Source organism: Odontesthes bonariensis, chromosome 15 (assembly GCF_027942865.1).
Source record: "Odontesthes bonariensis isolate fOdoBon6 chromosome 15, fOdoBon6.hap1, whole genome shotgun sequence".
Taxonomy (NCBI): domain Eukaryota; kingdom Metazoa; phylum Chordata; class Actinopteri; order Atheriniformes; family Atherinopsidae; genus Odontesthes; species Odontesthes bonariensis.
Window position 1 is genome coordinate 25,691,356 of NC_134520.1, and position 18,658 is coordinate 25,710,013.

At 39.7% G+C, this 18,658-nt stretch overlaps 1 protein-coding gene across 2 annotated transcripts in view; it reads left to right on the forward strand.

Annotated features, from left to right (window-relative positions):
* Positions 1–676: 676 nt before the first annotated feature.
* Positions 677–18,658, forward strand: part of nek7 (NIMA-related kinase 7) — a 65,745-nt gene continuing 47,763 nt past the window's right edge. For both annotated transcript variants that reach the window (XM_075485703.1, XM_075485704.1), the window contains exon 1: positions 677–961. The gene's annotated coding sequence lies outside the window, so the exon portion shown is untranslated. The remainder of the gene's footprint in view (positions 962–18,658) is intronic.

The following is an 18,658-nucleotide window of genomic DNA, read 5'->3' on the forward strand; positions in this document are numbered from 1 at the left end:
GACAGTGGTGATTAAATTTTCTGATGTTTTGGTGTCTTCAGCTTATTTTGTTGTTTTTTAACTTGGTGTTTTAATAGTTCCCTTTAATGATATCTATGTGAATATATATATCTCGTGATTAGTGTATCCATATTATAGTTTGTAGCTGTTGGCCTGAGCTGCTGCTTATCTTGGCCAGGACAATCTTTAAAAAGATATTTATTTGGAGGATATTTATTTCCTGTTTGAATAAAGATTAGATTTTTTAAGTTTTCAAAAAACAATAACATTTTTTTCGTTTGAACGTCTGATAATGTTGTATGTTAAATGTAACGTTTTAATGATCATTGCATTTGTTTCCTATTTACACTTGACAGAGCAAGTATTTATTTTTCTTAAAGATGCACTTCAACAACTACATCTGCAAAAGATAACTCAGCAATACATCACCAGCCCCCTCCTACACAACTGACAAACCTTAAGAGTCTGTTTAAATTATCCCGAGTTTATTTAATTATTTGAGAATTTGAGAAACTTAACTTCGACATAAGCATTTAAGGCAAGAAGAAAGATTTAGTGCAAATTCGATGGAAAAAGTTTGATTTTTCAAACAAAGTTTGATTTTTCAAAATCTCGCGATATTTGACAGCCTCCCTCCCGTGTGCTCGGCACTGCTGCGTTGTTTACATTACTGGTACACGGGTTAGCAGTGTGGTGATGAGGGGGGCCTTCTAGTGGAGTGTCTGTCTGAAAACACGTACACGTCTCGGCTGACTACACGGCACAGGCGCTCTCCGTGAAAAAAAAAAAACTTAGTAGCGCGCAGGCATAGTGCCACGCAAGAAGAGAGGCCCACAGACTTGGCTTTTTGTTGCGACCTTGGAAAGAAAGGGAAAGTCAAAACAAAGACAACAACCACAGCCACCAGAAGAAACTCTTAACGTGAAGGAGGAATAGCCTAGCAGCAGAGTCCCACTTCCTGGTGAGTACTGACACAGCGCTAGCTGACAGTGAACTTATGAAAGTGAAATACAGCTAATGAACATCTTGTATGCCGTTGCCACCTTTGTGTTATACTTGTTATGAGACTGACAGTTTTAAAAAAGCCACAATTGTGACCACTTTCCGCTCAAACTCGAGTTTGACACGCACTCGAAAAAGTTTCTACGAAGTTCGCAAGCTAGCTTAGCTTGTTAGCCTATTAGCTTGCCGCTTTGCTAATTTGAACTACCTTCAAATGACTAAATTGACACTGTCAGGTCAAGTTAACAGCGACACCGTAACGATGTGATTATAGTGTGCTTTGGAGCACCTTTCAACTCTCTGCACGTCACAGGAAAGCAATGCAGCAAAATCTGCGATGGAAACATGACAGTGCCGCTTCTGATGTCCTGCACGGTGACAACCGTACAGAAATGTCAGAAGTTTGGCAACCAGTGTGATTTTACAGAACATGTGCGTATATAGGCTTTTCTTCTCCTCCTAAAGGTCGGTGTCTCAAACATGTTTGCATGCCTATACAATTTTCTCCTCTGAAGAGGTTTAAAGTTGTCAATTGATGCGGTAAAAAGTAGCCCAAGTTCAGTCCAATATGCCTACTTAATATGGAGGGCTATGTTATTACTGTCAACAGGTACATGACGTAAAATATCATGCCACCACAATAATGCATGGCTCCTAATGCATATTCTATAAACTAACAAACAGTGAAGCTGCATTTTCCAAAGTGGTAGAACATGGATCCATTCTGTGTTTTGTATCTGTAAAAGATGAGTTTCTAACTGTTTTTTCCTTACTGTAAACCTATGTTGATACCCATTATTTTGAGAGCAAATCAGCCAATCGTTTCCATAAAACATCTTCTTTTGTGTTATCTCTTAAGCAGGCAAAATATAATTGTTTTATTACTAAATTAGAGTTAACAGCATTGACTTCATGTAAAGATATTTATTTACTCATTTAAGGTCCAGTGGTAATCAAAAGTTCACTGGTCTCATGAAATAATCTGCGAACGATTACATGAAATAATGCAGGTGCTGCAGATTATTTCTCAATGGCATATAAAAGGCTAACTTAATAAGCAAACTGCTTCTTTCAGTAGATTTAAGAGTAAACTGCTAATTCAAGACACATAAAGATGTAGTTACTATACAGTTTTTTTTTTCTTTTTTTGCCCTCGCTTTAAATGTAATTAACAGAATTATGAACAGAATATCTGAAAACATATTTGGCAGCTTAATTAATGAACATTATATCAGATCTAAAGCACGTTCTAATTGATTAGTCTGTTCTCAAACCAGCCTAGTTTAACTTGTTACCCCTAAGTACTTTATTCTACAAAGTAGTAAGTAACTGGCAAACATATTCTGAAAACAGTCCCCTGTGTTTACCAGCGTTGCTTCCAGCTCTTCGTTGCACACTGTCAAACTCTTAAAAGAGTTTTACTCATAAAGACAGTGTTTGTATGGAAAGAACCTGTGGTTGCGAATGGATTTTTGGAGTTAAAAACATGCCAAGAATACAGCCAAGAACAAAAAAGACAGATGCATACAACGCAGGCAATCTCATCTTTATTAATTTAAAACAAATTTGGGGGTAGTTGTGGTTATATGTACGTTGAAAGCTCTGTCCCACACTGTGTTGCTGTCGCTGCCCATCACAGCCAAATATTTCAGGCGTCAGACAATCACATTTGGCTACACTACAGAGGGATGATTCAAGCGAGCTTTACTGGGAGCTGACATACCTTGTTGACCCAATTATTACTCACTTCTGTGTTGCCACATACCATCATCGTCAGAGAAAACAGGCTGGAGTCTGCCAGCGTCATCAGGTGATTGAGATGAACACTGGCTGGCTGTGTGAAGTTGATAATCAAGCAATGTGTCATGAACCGGATGATCAGAAAATGGCTGACAAATCTTTGCGTCAGTCTCTGTGGTGAAGGATTTGTGCTAGTACATTTCCCTTTGAGTTTGAGCTGATGGGAGGCGGATTGCTTCTGACAGGATCGGCAATGCCAAACGATTTAGCTCCATTCTGTTGCTTGCATTTCACAGAGTGAGACGGACAAGTGGTGATCAGTTATGTTTGGTATGATTGCAGAAATGGTTAAGTTTTTTGTTTTAATGTTATTAATTGAGAAAAGTGGGTCGTTTTAGAAGTGCAAATATCTGTATATTTCTGTATCTTTTTGCCAGGCTTTAAACAGTCTTTAAAGGAGACAGGAGTCAGATATGTAAGGCTGTACGTGTTCTCTTTGTCAGGTCGGTTTTAATGGCAATCAGACCTTCAGACTCGGGCTGAGAGCTAAATGCTATTCATTGATGTGGATACGCTGCACTCAGAGCAGTGATGTAGCACAGAGGAATTTACCAAATCACTCATTTCTGGGAGAGTTTCCTGTTTTAGCCCTGAAGCTGGCCCCTCCACTGGATTAAAGATCATATGAGACATTTGTCATCTGACCACTTTAACAGTCATTTCGCCTTTGGGTTTTCACAAAGAACAAAAAAAAAAATGTTTGCTGTCTTTTTTAAACATTTTTTTTATTTTCACAAAGCTTATTTGAAGGAAGATGCTTCCTGGGGCCTTTTTTTTTTTTTTTTTTTTTTTCTTAAGCTACATTAAACACTGTCTTTTGCATGATGTCAAAGACCTTGGCCGAACGCTGTAGAGAAACTGTGCTGGCAAAGATAGCGGATCGTTTCATGAGCTACTTTAGCATTCTGTCTTAGTTGATATTTGATACATTATAAGAGGATACAAAGAAAGAAAAAAAAGAAAGAGATTAAAGGTAGGAGATGGAAGCCTTCAAGAATTAAGACTTTCCTTTCCAGACTCAGTTTAATTAGAGTTTAGAATAAGGTCTTTGGAAATGAGGAAAAGGTCGTCTCGGCAGCTTCTTACACTACTCTCAAGCAGGCGGCCTGTCAATATTTTTCATATCCACCTCCCCTCTATCATAGGAAGGGTCACTGATGTTTCAAGCATTCAAATGTTCTTGGACGATGCCTCGCAGCTCCTAATGTCCTGTGAAGGTTGTAAATTTCACTTTGGCACTGATGCTTTTTCTTATTGGGCTTTATGGTGCTCTGGTGGGAAACTGACTACAAAGACGTGCAAGCACAAAAATACTGACCTCGGACCGGTTTTTAAGATTATAAAATTCTTTCAGTGCCCCTGGGTCAGCTTATGCCATGATCATACAGTATCAGTGGTTCACTTAACAGCTCAGGGTTTCGGAGAAAAAAGGTTTTATTCATATTTTTTTTTTTTTTACAACCTTGGCCTTGTTTTTGGCTCTAAAACCCTGTTTTATATTAAATCATTCTTTTTTTTTATATGAAATTGAGTTATGAACCTTTTAATGTGGCGTACCAATCAAAATAACACAAAAAACACATCTTTCAACTTGCAGAAAGGAGCCTTTTAAGCAGATAAGAAAAAGAACAGAAAATAAATCTCACTGAGAGGGTTAAAAACAGGCCTTGCAATCCCCTTTTCACACCATAAATTACCCTTTTTTTTGTACGCTTAATTGGTTTTGTCACATTTAGCTAATTTTTGCCCAAACACTCAAGATAACTTTATGCTTTTCTTTTTAATCAATAGGACACAACTCCTCAACCCACGAAATACGTCAAACGAGACACTTCATACACCGCTGTTGCTCAGCTCAGCTCATTTATACTGATCAAATACAGGTGACACAGTTGCATATCTGTGCAGAATCAGGGGAACGACACCAGCGATGGTGTCTAAAGTGACGTGTTGTGCAGTTCAGGCTCTCCACACATTGATCTGAGTTGTGCGTCAAGTTCGACATCCACATTACATATAAAATCAAGAGCAGAGTGGTAAGGGCTTGCATCTTGTGTATAAGCTCTGTCTGAGTTACAGCAGCTTGAGGAATAAGCTGTGCTGTATGTTGCCATTTAAATAAAACCATCAATGCCATGTTGTTATGTTTGGCACTGTGATAGAAAGATGGCTCTCAAGCCTCCTTTTTAATTGGCTATCAGTTTCCAGTCATCTCCTCTCCCTTTCTATCGCTTTTGATTATCCACATGCAAAAAATACAAATGCCTCAGGATACAATTCACTTTCACAGAATAATCACAAGATGCTATATGCCACTGTAAACACCACATCAGTGACAGTGACAGTACACATTTGTCATGAGATGAGACAAAAGCAGAATGAATTTGCACTCGTGCAGAAAGAGAGGAATTTTTCTTTTTATTTTGTGTTGCTTGCTGACTGTGCTATGGGCATTTGTTCCAGACTTACCACAAATAAGCCTTAATGTCTCACACAGGAATTGCTGCTGAAGAGAGCACATGTTTGGGCAGATTGTCTGTTTTATCCCCCCTTTCCATTGTGCAGCTAGGGATATTTGCAGCTTTTTAAAAAGAATGTATTTGTTTATTTTTTTTCCCTTTTCTACTTCGGCTTCATGTTGAATATAAGGATAAAAATCAGGTGCGATTTATGTATTTTTAAAGTTCCCACTCTTTTCTGTTTAAAGCACGGGGAACTGTTTCCAATGCGCAGTATTTCTAACACAAACATGAACAAATGAATGCCAAATACTTAGAATCAAGGTTGTTGTTGTGCCATGGCTGGAATGATTGACATTTTCTAAAGATAATCTAATGTAGCTTTGCTTTTCAGATCTGTTACTATCAGACTTAAAACATAACATCTCAACTTGTTTTAAATATGATGTCCAGACTTTAAATGGAGACTGATACAGTCTCCATATAATGCAAAATACTTTTGGACACAAGTGGAATGAATCTTAACTGCCCTCATGACTTGATTTGAATATTATTCATGTATCACGATCCATGGTTTTCTTCCCTTAAGTTGCAGTCTTGGTCAGGTGTCAAAAGGCAGGCTCAAAAGTTTCTCAAATTTGTTGTGTTGCGAGTGTTTATTTGATTTTGGAGAAAATTTATTTTGCTCACAAGATGCTGCTTCTTCTTTACATGAGGTGAACTATGGAACTGTGAGAGCTTATCGTTACACAGAGCATGAGAAATGACAAGTTAAGAATGATAGATTATGATTTCACAAACTCTTGACGATATTGTGTCACGGCATCTATGCAAAGTCTTCCACTGTGACGATGCGTCTTGGAGTTGAGAACTTTAAACACCTCTGTTGCTTTTGAATGTAGCATTTACACTTAGAATAGAGCAAATTTATCATTTGCAGCTGCGTTTTAGCACAAGGTGAAGAACATTGGTTTGGTTTCGGTATTTCAAAATTGCTGCAAAACTGCTGCATGAGAAAAAGGAAAAACTTAACTGTGAAATCCATACTCTTTAATTTCCAGTCTCTTTGTGTCACAATGTCTCATTTGTGTGTGGCAGACATCTTTCTTGTGCTCCCTCTGCCTCCCTCCTTGTTTGTACCCTGACGGCAGTTTTCCATGGTCTCCCTGGTCTCTTGGTTTGGCCTAGGGATTTGAGGTTATGGTCAAGGCTTGGGGGCATATAGAAAGGAAGAAGAGTCATAATAAGAAGCCCTTCAACCCCTGCCTAACTTGGCCTCGAGGCCCTTTGTCTCACCCCTTCCCTATTCCATGTCACACATCCCCCCCCCCCCATGACTGCTTCTCATCTCAGACCCCTCGCTCTCGTTGCGCACCAGCTAACTCTTTTCTCTTTGTAGATTCCCCACGTCTTCTTCTTCTTCCCTCAGTCTATCCTTAGCTTCTTCTGAGACTCCCAAGTTTGCCCCCCCCCCCCCCCCCATGCTTAACTCTCCTCTCCTGGGCATCATGTCTACCAGGGGGTTCCCCTCAGCCTTCTCCTTCCTGCCCAGTCTGGCCCGCTGTCAGGGAGGCAGGCAGCCTGACTCCCTCAGAGCAACAGGAAGCTACAGCAGCAGGGGTTAGGCCTGTATGGCGCTCCCGGCTGGCTCTGTCAGAAGTCCTGCCAAGCCAAGGATGAGAGACCTTTGCCAGTGCGGTATTGGCGCACCAAATAAAAATATTTTACAGATGTCTGATGGCAGGCATTAAGAGTCAGCAGAGACTCTTAGGCCTGGGCTAGAGGTGTCTTTTAAGCACAAACTACCTCGGTGTTGATGTATTTTTGCATAGTATTTAAGATATAGAAGATGCTCTTTGAATATGAATGAAGGAAAAGACCCTTTTGGCTCGGTTTTCAGGAAGTGCGCTTGTGGCTTGAAGAGGGAAGTAGGCTTGTCTGATTCTGGATTGGCTGGGAGAAGAGATTGATTTGGTGGGGTTGTGTTTACAGAGGAGGAGAATCCAGTGCCGCAGTACTGTGAATGCCTGGCTGGGTTCCCAACCAATTCTGGCTTGACAGTTTAACAGTGAATATTTAACATTGCGCCACACTGTGAGGCTTGGCTGTAAGCATAGCAGCAAAAGCTTGCATGACGCTGGGCCTTGGTTGTGAAGCCCTCCTAAAAACAAAACACGAGCAGGAAGCACATCTTGGAAGTTCTGATTTTAGAAAAAGCAGATGGCATGGGCTGGTGGTGTCACACTGTAAAAAAAAAAAAAAAAATCACCAGGATCCCCTGATGAAAGCAGCTCCCGCCTGCTTTGAACAGCAAGTCTGTCATGGTTGGTGTCTGCTGTGTGGCTCCAGGTCAAACTGTGATACGCAAACTCCTGGAATTTGCGCTTTTCAAGTTTTTCATGTTCAAATCGTCTGAGGGAAAAAACAGAGGGGGGAAAACAGGAATTCTCATAAATATTAATATTCTAATGTGTGAAAGTGGCAGGAAAGACCTCTCTGGTTAGCTGCTTTCAACCCCAGTTGGGGAGCTTTTCTCTCCCCCTCTCTTTTTTTTTTTGTATCTTCTGCTCTCTTTCCTTGCATATTTTTCTCTGCAGTTTCTACCATTCTGATATACTGTATACCTATACTCGTATTTCTGTATGATGCCTCAAGATCAGAAGAACACACATAAGATAAAGATAAAACATTTTAGCACAAAGGCTGTTTTGATGATTTTAATCAGTAGTAAACCATGTAAATATTCTGAGCAAAGAGTAAGGCTGAGCACATGTTTCTTCACGAAATATCTATCTTATAATATGTACTTTTCAGGGTTGTGTGAAGCTTTATTCCCTTTCATGAAGAAATGCTGACATTTGGTTCTTTGTCATATCCAGTTAAAGTTGTTACTGCTTTAACAGAACATACATTGAATCTAATTGAATTTGAACAAGGATTGAATAGACCTCAACCAGGAGATCCATTTTGATTGGCATGAAATGTCTGCATTGATTGTATTTACCGCAGTGTGCATTGAACATTAAATGGTTCATTTGATCCTCTTTAAATACACTTTTTGTCAGATGTGTTGATGTTCTCCTTGCATCCCGGCCACTATAAATTAATTTGAGTGGAGAAAAGGCTACAACTGAAATATATGTGGATGAATAAAGGGTTTAAACCAGAGTTGTCTTCAAGATAGCTTTTCCACAATCGCTACTCTATAAATCACAGGCTTGCAGTTTTTCTGCTGGACAGGCGATGCTTTGGTTTGTTTAGTGGGGAATTAGCTGTTTTCGCAGCTATGCAGCTACACTGTGTGTTAGTCAATGGCTGTATTTACCACAGTTTCTGGTGTTAACCCAAGGTTAACTTGCCACTTACTGGGGGGGTGCATGTGCACACTATACAGAGGTGTGGCTTTGGGGGAGCTCTGAGGGGAGGGGGGTGTGAGTTCTTCGACTGTGTGGTTTCAAAATCTAGCTTTCTCTTACTTTGCGAATACATCGTAATCGATTCTTGCAGTTTCTGTCTCACAGCTGCCTTCTTCAGGGAGAAAGTTTTTGCCTTTTTATGCCACCATCCTCCATGTTTAAGCAGCAGGATGGTTGTTGTTGGTAAATCTCCCGTGCCAGGGTGCAGTGCATCAAGTAGACCAACCACTGTGTTTACCTTCATGCGCAAATGACAGCAGACTGTTACAGTGCAACCTTTTATAGTTCGACACGGATCTAACTGGTCCTTTAACACTGTGTGCTTTGTTTCTTATGTGGCAGATATCATATTACAGTTGCTCAACAGTCTGGTTTGTCAAGACCTTCTTTCCAACTTTGTTTCACAATAGCACCATGGTAGGTTTTCATTTTTTTTTGTAAATAGATCAAACTTTGATATCTTTGGTATTTTTCATAAAAGCAACTAAAAAGTGGGAACAGATGATCTCTATAGCAGGCTGCTGGAAACAAAAGCCTAAAGGTACAATTTAAAATTGGTTCTTTGCTAAGTTGTCTGTTATGTGTTGACACCACACTAGTTCATCCCTGGTGTAAGGTGTCTCTTCATTCATTGTTCATGGTTAAGTGGCTTAACAAACAAAAGAAAAACTCTACTGACAGTAAGTGAAAAAGCAGGGAACTATTACTCAAGATAACTATTAAAAATCAATGAAAGTCTGGCTCTTAGTAAGCAAAATATAAAGAACGAGGGGTGACTCAGGACTTTGGCTTTATCAAAGAGACCTTCTACTTAGTGTTTGTAATTCAACTTGTGTGATTGAAATAGGCACCCCCTTTTTTCTGGATTAATATTTTGAGCAGCTCCTCACTTGGCCAACGAGGTTAAAAATATTCAGATGCCAGTTCAGGACATATTTATTCAGTTGTTACCGTTTTGAGCCTCACCTTCTGAGATCTTGAAATGAGACTGATTTGGTGAGTTTCACAGATGTTTGGTGAATATAGGGCAGAGTCCAGCTTCTGTTAGGGATGGTGGAACAGGTCTGACATCTCTTCTGAACTGAAAAGGGAAATCCCTGCAGGCACAGAGTAGAAAGGAGTGAATACGGGAGGAGGGCGAGAATGAAGAGAGGTGCGACCCCTTAGGGGTAACGTTATTCTCTGATCGTCAGCTACACACACACTCGCTCACATACTGGGACGCTCTGTCGGTGTGCGGGGTAATGCACTCATGCAAAGAAAGATGAGTGCCTGAGGAATAAAAATAAACATTGAACTTTTTGTGTGTGCTTTTGTGCATCTGTCTGTGCATGTGGTGCGCTCATGTTAGTTTATGTTTCTATTTTAATTCGCGTCCAATGTATATTTTTGGGGCTCTTGGTTTGGATTCTTGGCCCACTCGCAGTCGGTTAAAAAAAAAAAACAACCTCACTTTTTCACTTCATAGAACTGCACAGAAATTATATTAAACATATTTCTATGTGTAATGGAAAATGTTAAATGGGATTTTCCACAAAGAAACACCAAATTTCAAGATGGAGCGGTACATTTATCACAAAATTAAATGATCCTTACTTCCCTGGGTTTTCCCTCGTCTTTAATCATTTCGTAAATTTCTACTTTTTGGAAAGCCCAAAAACAACACAACAAACAAACAAACCTTGAGCTGTTAATTTGGTTTTGATTTGTACATTTACATGTACAAACAGAAAGTTTTCTAAGTGGTGTGATCCAAAGCCAGAATGAATTGCTTCTGGAATTATCTAAAATAGTTGGATTACTGTTGGTTTCATGATAAGAAGTCATTGTCTTTGGCAGTAGGACAAAATCATGGCACTCATTTGTATGGACCAACATACAGTTTTTGACCTCTGATTGAGCTGAAGTGCTCTGGATCTGGTTAGAAGGTTGTAAATGTATGTGTGTGTGTATGTGTGTGTGTGTGTGTGTGTGTGTGTGTGCGGCAGCCAGCTGGGCCCTCCACAGCAGACTGAAACTGAACCGAAGTTTGATTTTTGTGGAGCTATGTCCCAGTGGCCCTCTGTTAGTACATGCGCTTCATATAGACTTTCATTTTTACATTTATTTCTGTTTGAATTTGAGTCTTTGTGTGTTACATGAAGGTGTGGACCACAGTTTTTTTTCGATATCTCTTTCTCTCCTTACAGACTGCCTAGCTTAAGCAGAGATTGTTTTGGGTTTAAGGGTATAAGGCTTTTCCATTCCCAACTGTGAAGATGATAAGGGGTTGGGGGTCCTCTTCCCGTTTTTTTTTTTTTTTACAGATCATACAAAAAGACTTGGTCTTAGAAAAGTCCCAATAGAGCCCTTAGACCCCATATTAGCAGTCGGCTATGGAAGAAGGTATGCCTGGGAACTACTCCTCTCACATTACTAATGATTTGGACATCTTGTGCTTGTCATTTTATCTTAGACAAACTTCAATGCTAACACAGTTTAACAGCATCAGGTTATTCAAGAAGAAGGAAAAAACCTGCTTTAAGGGAGTATGAGATACTATGGTTTTGTGTTTAGGGAAAATTAACTGCATTCACCAGATGTTTTTAGTTGGGGGTTGTTTCATAGATGAGAAACTTTAATGAAAAGTCTTATCGTCGGTCAGCAGTTTGTGCTTTGGGACGTTGGGCTTTTCAGGTGACCATCTTTAACAAAACATATAAAAGGCCTTGTCCAAAAGTCACTAGAAAAACTTGGTTTTGTAACTTTTTAATCATCTTTTTTTGCTTCAAGATGAAGTGAATGCACCTACACCATGCCTTAAAGTGTTTGACCACTTCCCTCTGCTCAGCCTCTTGACCTTCACTGATACACCATCTCATCTGGAACAGATTGTGTTAGAGGAATATAATCTAATAAATCCCTGAAGATGGTGCTCTTATTTGGGGATTCCTGTTGGCTTCATTATGAGAAGAAGACCAGACTTGCTGTAAAAATGCTGTTTCTAACAGTCTTTTTTTTTTTTTAAACCGTATAGCCAAACCTGGGCTTGATATTCTGTTGTGTAGTTATTTATTTATTTATTCATTTTTTGCATGAAATTCCCTCATTTGTCCCCATCTTGCTTATTATTTTTTCATTTTGAATATTAGCCCTCTAGCCATGCGAATAAACAGAGCCACAGCCCTGCGGTACAGAATGTCACATCCAATATCTTGGTGCCAGAGGTGATGAAGCTAATTTGGTGGTCAGTCAGTGACATGGCTAACAAACAAAGCCCTTGTTGGTCCTGGAGGGCCGGAATCTCAGCACTACTGTGCGGTGCTCTGTTCTGCATTGTGAAAGACTATGGGTTGTTGCCACAGGGCACTAATGCAACCTAAAGCCTTTGGGATCTTCGTCATACTGTGGTGTCTAACTCTGGGTGTGGATCTGTTGTTCAGATGTAAATATATGAATATATTTAGGCATTTTCTCTTAGAAATACCTAAAATATCTGCTGTAATGACCATATAACATACACGAGAACATCCATGTCTCCAAGAATAAAAGCTCCATGCATAGTATAGTATATATTCACTTGTAAATGAAAAGGTAATTTGAAAGAATATGAATATTAAGTATCCCATATTAAACATAAAAAGGCAAACCTCTGCATTGTGACATTATACTACAGAAACTGACTACACACTAACCAACAGTCTCTGATAATACAGACTGGAGAATGTTTGATAAAATCACCTTTCGATAAAGTCTGTGTTTTGGTATCGACGGTACTCGCCGTAGAATGACTGGTTGTTGGGTTACAGAAAGCTGCGGGTTTATTTGTTGAGGACTGTTCGAGGAAACGCATGTGTCCATGTATGTGTGCTTGCTTCGAAAGGCTGCTCTGACAACACCTACAATGAATTTAGTCATGGTTTTGTTGCTACGTGCAAGGGCGGTAGCTTTTTTTTGAAAAGCAAAGTTGCAAAGGTGGAGCTCAGTTTGTTGCTAACAAATGCAAAGGGGAAAGTGGAGTGGGGGAGCCCCTCATGTGAGGAGCAAGAGACGTACACACAAGCACGGCTTTACAGGGAAAGCAGATGGCATTGGATTATGTTGTCTGATTTCATACCGTGTTACTGGTATAAATGGAAAAAGTCTGTATAGTACTCAGCATCGATGGATGATATGATTCGATGTGGAAAAAGTACACCCTTGATTTCAGAAGTCGCTGTTGTAAACTAGTCTCTGACAAACAGTAAGCAACCTGGGAAAAGCTTAATTACATGCACTATTCTTCAGTTTCAAGAGTCTTTTAACAACAGTGTTTCAGTAAGAGTTGTCCATTTCATCATTTCATAACCCTCCATTTCTTCATTTTGTGGATTTGTAAGTGTGCTTGAGATCATCTTCCTCTTGACGGGTCCACTTCCAGCTCCGCTTGAACTGTGAGACAGATGATCTCTGATCATATTTTCGCATCCTCTTTCAGCGTCCTCATTGAATCGGACACTGTAAGCTTTACAGCACCCCTAAACCATAAGTTTCTTCCACCATACTTCCCAGTTGGTGTCATAAACTTTACATAAAACATGGACCTCAAACGTGATGGGTCTAAAGAAGTGCTGTAAACTGCGATACCACTGATGGTCGCTATGCACTTCCTGTCTTTGCTATGGGCTCAGTAGCAAACAAAATTCACCCAGAACATTCCTTGTAAACAAAGAATTTTCCAGGTGTTTCAAAGGCAGTTTGAAGTATGTAAAGAAAAAATGACTCATACATTTTAACTACATCAAATGATTTCCTTTAGAGGGGAATGGTATACTTATGATTATATCTTTAAAAAACCTTGTCAGACACATAAGCATCAAAAAACTTTTCTGTGAAGTATTTAGAGAGAGCTTTAGATCTTTGCATCATCATAATGCGACACACTTCAATAACAAAGAGAACAACAAGTCCAGAAGATCAGGGGTTTGAATGCTACGCGGTCCATATGTTACTCACTTAATAGGTTCTAATTATTGACACCTAACATGGAACCACTGATTCTAAAATATTGGATCTGACAAATGCACTCATTTTTTTTTTAATGTGGATAAAGTAAATCTTCTGACTCACAGACATTTGGGTTAGATGTTTTATCTTTAGTTTTAGACAGATTAACACATGACTTACAGTGCTCTTACTGTGATATACCAGGTTGTTTACTCGACTTTCACCTGTTTTTCTCTATTTCACACATAAATACAGCCTGTTTTTTACCCTCAAGAAAAAGATTGTTTCACACTTGACATCTACTCTGTGCTGTTGTGCTGACGTCATCAGATAAGCAGAACGTTTCTGGTTTGTGTGCTTAACTCGCAAATGTGTGATTTTGACCTCGATATGAAATAATTTGTAGTTTTTAAACTTGTTTTAAAAAAAAAAGAAAAAAGAAAGAAGCTAATTCTTTGTCCCTTCCTTTGCTTTTGGAATAGTGAAGTAAAATATTTATAGTAAAAAGTTTGGACTCCCCTACCCATTAATTTTAGATGATTAGGTGTGCGATTGTGCATGTACAGCTAAAATATGGTGGGGAAACCCATGTCATGTCAGCACAATACGCAGATTACATGTGCACTTTGCTAAGTGATTTTGGGGCTGTCCTAAACATATCATTTAAGAATATTTTAATGATGTTCCTTTCCCATTTGAATAACACATTTATGTTGCAGTCAACTCACTAGTTTTTCCATAATAAAATAAATTCTCAAATATAAAGGCCAAATGTCACTCCATACGTGCTTTTACTGACTGTCTTTTTAAACAGATATTTTTCAATCATTTTAAAAATGATCTCCGTTCATATGAGACAGCAAAGTTCGCACAAATACTGAAGTAATCATGCTTGGCCAGTAGGTGAAAACATCGACATCAACATGTTGAACGTTGCACTTTGAATCACCTTGCTGTTGAACTGTGCAGTATAAATAGATTTCTCTTGGCTTACCGACGCGTCGGAATACAAGAGGAGAACGTTCTGAGCATGCCTAGTGCGCTGATCTCCTTCAGAATCAGAATAACAGTTTGTGCAACTTGTGCAATGACGAAATTGGAAGGGGAAAAAGTGAAAAAGTTGTGTTATTTGTGTGGCCAGACGACAAAGTGGAGTTGTCAACATGACGTTGGAGTACGAGACAAAGAAAGCACACTAAATCTTCAGAAAAACCGGTATATAGGTCCTATTGTTGCTTCCAGCACACGCTCATTACACAAAGCAGCAGTGGACGTATGAAGACGCCCAAAACCCTCAGTTGCTTGTGTACTCACAGATTCAATGACAACAGAATTTCCAAATCCAAGTTTTTCTGACTAAGATCATCATTTGTATGTAGATAAAAGGCATTGACGCAGCTAAGTATCCATGTTTGTGTGGACGAACCCTAAACCTTTCTGCTGTATGCTACACTCTGAAATCACACCGTTTTTAAAATATTCACTAATGCTGGATAATAATTACACCGTGGGGCTCTGTAAAACACATTTTACAGAAACCATAATTACTGTTATGCAGGTGTTAGTGAATTTTGGTCACCACTATGTTATTATTTGTCTGATCTAATTGCCGAAGTCGAATCATTTCCCTCTTCTGCCCTCTTATTAAAAAAAAAAAAAAAAGGTATTGTATAATAGATAGGTATAATTGATCATTAAAATAATCAGTGCAGCGTCAAGTTGCTTTTATATTTATTCAAGTGTGCTTTTTGATGGTGAATGCGATGGCCTTAATATTTAACATTTTCAAAATTGTGTTTAAATGTGAAACCATTTTCATCCAGGTAAGAATTCACCTATTTTCCGTTCATTGTTGAAGGGAGGATAAGGGATCATTTGGTGACTTGGCCAAGGTTTTCCAAATTTCGAAGTTCAAAGTTGTGCCATCACTTACAGATAGATAAACCTGTCTTAATTAAGTACTCTTTAATTCTTTTTTTTTTCTCTCCATGTATTATGCATTCAGTTTCTATTTTAACTGAGGTGTGATGGTGATATGGCATTTTGAAAGGCTGTAAATGTAGTGAAGGTGTGCAAGCCCAGCACAAACCCCCTGGGTCCCCTCTCCTGAACGCCTGGGGGGTTCTCTCCTTCACACAGCCTGCTCATTGACACACTAAGCTGGCTTCTCAGGGATCACACAGCTGTCTTAAATGCAGCTCTTTTTTTTTTTTTTTTTTTTTTTTTGCATACTTTGCCCACATGATTTTGTCTTTCCTTACACAATCAACAGATTGTCAATATACTTTGTTTATTTACTGTGATTGACAGTATGAATTGGTTTCACCCAACAATAGAAGTGAGGAGAAAAAACAGACAAAGATATTATGGCTGGCAGTCGGGTTTTTTTCAACTGGTACCATAGCTGTCTGTCACTCTTCTTTTATCATTGAAATTGGAGTTTATCTTTTACAAGCTTAAGTGGAATGTTTTGCCTTTTCAAATGATTATTAGCATCCTCCTTAGCTGCCATCTCCGGCTGGTGAAATGAGAACATCAAACGGAGTAGTACACACTAACGAAGCAGTGCTGACTGCCTGGCTCCAGCCTTTTACTGTAAGACACCTGCTGAAGTGACAGACTGGCAACAAAGGGCCCCTCGCCACAAGAGAGCCATCCATGCCGCACTGGAGTGGGTAGGACAATGGAGCGCAGAGGTGGCCTGGGCTTTTAGCCACGTGCCAAATCGTGTCAAAAACACACAGCACAGAGGAGCACGACATCGAGGACGTGGGAAGGACAAGAACAAGGGAGGTGGAGAGTGGGGAGGGGGAGTGGCTGACACCTGCTTGTGCTTGAGCTCTTTTCTCAATTGTGGACATCCTTACTATAGATGCTGGTAGAGGATGTGAAGATGAGGGGAAACAAATGTGCAGGTGTGCTTGCACAGGCAGATGAAGACAGAGGAGAGCTCAGTATTGTTAATGGGACTACTTGCCCATGGAAGGTCGGGTTATGCTGATGTGCTTTATAGAGGCTTTAGAAGGTGAAACACACTTGCACCAAAGCAGAGCACTGCACTAGCTCATTTGGACTGATGGTTAATAAATCATATTAGGCCTCACATGAAGCCCTGGCTGATCGTGCTGTGTTGTTTACTTCTGCAGTGAAATAATCATGAGCCTATAAAAATCTGAAAGAGAAAAATGTAAAGGATGGCTATAAATAGTTAGCAAGCAGCGTTATGGATCACTGGCCTTGTTGCATCCCAGAGGACCATTGTGAATTTCTTTGTCTTCATTTCCTTTTTTTTAATAATTTTCCTGCGCTTTCTTCACGAGAGAGTAAGTGAAGGTCGGAATATATCACACACGCCGATGTACTTTAATACCTATACGGAGCTGAATCATCAAGGTTGTTATTATTATTATTTGTTTTTGACAGCTGTCCATAAACTCTTCATGTGAAACTTGACATGGATTTGCACAGAAAGAGAGCTAAGAGAGTAAAAAAACTACACTTAGTTTAATCAGGTACCCTAAATCGTAATTTCAGCAAACACAGACATACACCCACTTTATACAGTACACTCTAAAAGAGGATGAGCTATTAATCCAGCAGTGCCCTGGCTGTTTTTAATTCAGTTTGATTTAATCATTGTTGTTTGGGTCTTCTCACTGAGACTCTGTAATATCCTCATGCTGAGTTGTCCTTGATTAACTTTAAGTTTTGCATCCAGATTTGAGTTTTTAGAGGAGTCTTAGTAGTTGGACTCTGGTGTTTAGCTTGGTTTGCAAAGTTTAATTCAAAGGTTTCTCTTTTTAGCGCTGTTTTTTCTTCTTCTTCTTCTTCTTCTTCTTCTTTTTCTTTTAGATTGAGAGACAGTAAAACATCCTCTCTTCATTTTCTATTCTGTCAAGTCTTACCATCCTACTCAGAAACATGCTGAGGTGTAATTGGTCCGCTACCCCTCTCTGTCTTTCTCTTTTTAAGCTCGTGGCCCAATGAACACGAGTGCTTGCAAATTTGAGCTAATGATTTTGAATAGTGATTAAAATGAATTGAAAAGTGTGCTGCTTCTGGAGTATCTGGACCCCTCCATCATTAGAGGCTTTACTCCTCTCTCTTCCTTCTCTTCTCTTTCTGTAACATCAGCATTAGGCGAGCAGGGGTTTGAGAGCAGGCCTGGGGTTGGCTTTCATGAGCACAGACTCAAAGGTTTCTCCATTTCTTGTAATCATGGACACCACTCTTGTAGCACTTTCACTGTCGTCTTCTGGCTCCTCAAAGGTGTCTTTGATACTCTCACATCGTACACCCAGGCCGGATAGTGTCACATTATATTTTTCCTCTTCTTCATCCCCGTACTTGCCTTTCGCACTTTCTTTTCCTTAAACCAGAACTCATCAGTCGGTATTCATATTTATTGTCCTCAGACTACGAGCTGATTTGGCACTCTTCCTTTTCGAACTGCTTAAGCCCCACCCCACCCCACCATCCCAGTTTGCCTTGATCCACCTTTTATGATCATCTCCCTCTCTTTGTTTTTCCTCTTCTCCTGTTTTAAATGAATTATGCAGAAGGCAGGAAATGGGGATTAAAGAGGAGCTAAAGCCAGTGCCAACTTCTATGGTACACAGCTCCACACACACGCGCACACACACACGCACACACACACACGCGCACACACACACACACTCACTCACTCGCAGGGCCTTGAACACATCGGGGCTAACAAGCTTTTTTCTTCGAGCCTTTTTCTTTTTTCTCCCTTCTCGTGGCATTTTTTTCAGTTCTGCATCTGTTGCACTCTGTCCTGAACCATCCCTGCTGTGCCCTGCTAGTTTCTCATTCTCGTTTCCAGTTTTGCCCCTATTGAAGGAACATATGCTTCTTCATACGAATGTAAGGAAACTTGTTTCCCATGTTTACTTGTTTTTCCAACATTTTTACAGTAGCCAGGAGTCTCTTAGTTTATTAAGTTAGTTAGTTATCGTATCCGTATTATAAAAACTGGGAAATATACACGCACATTCT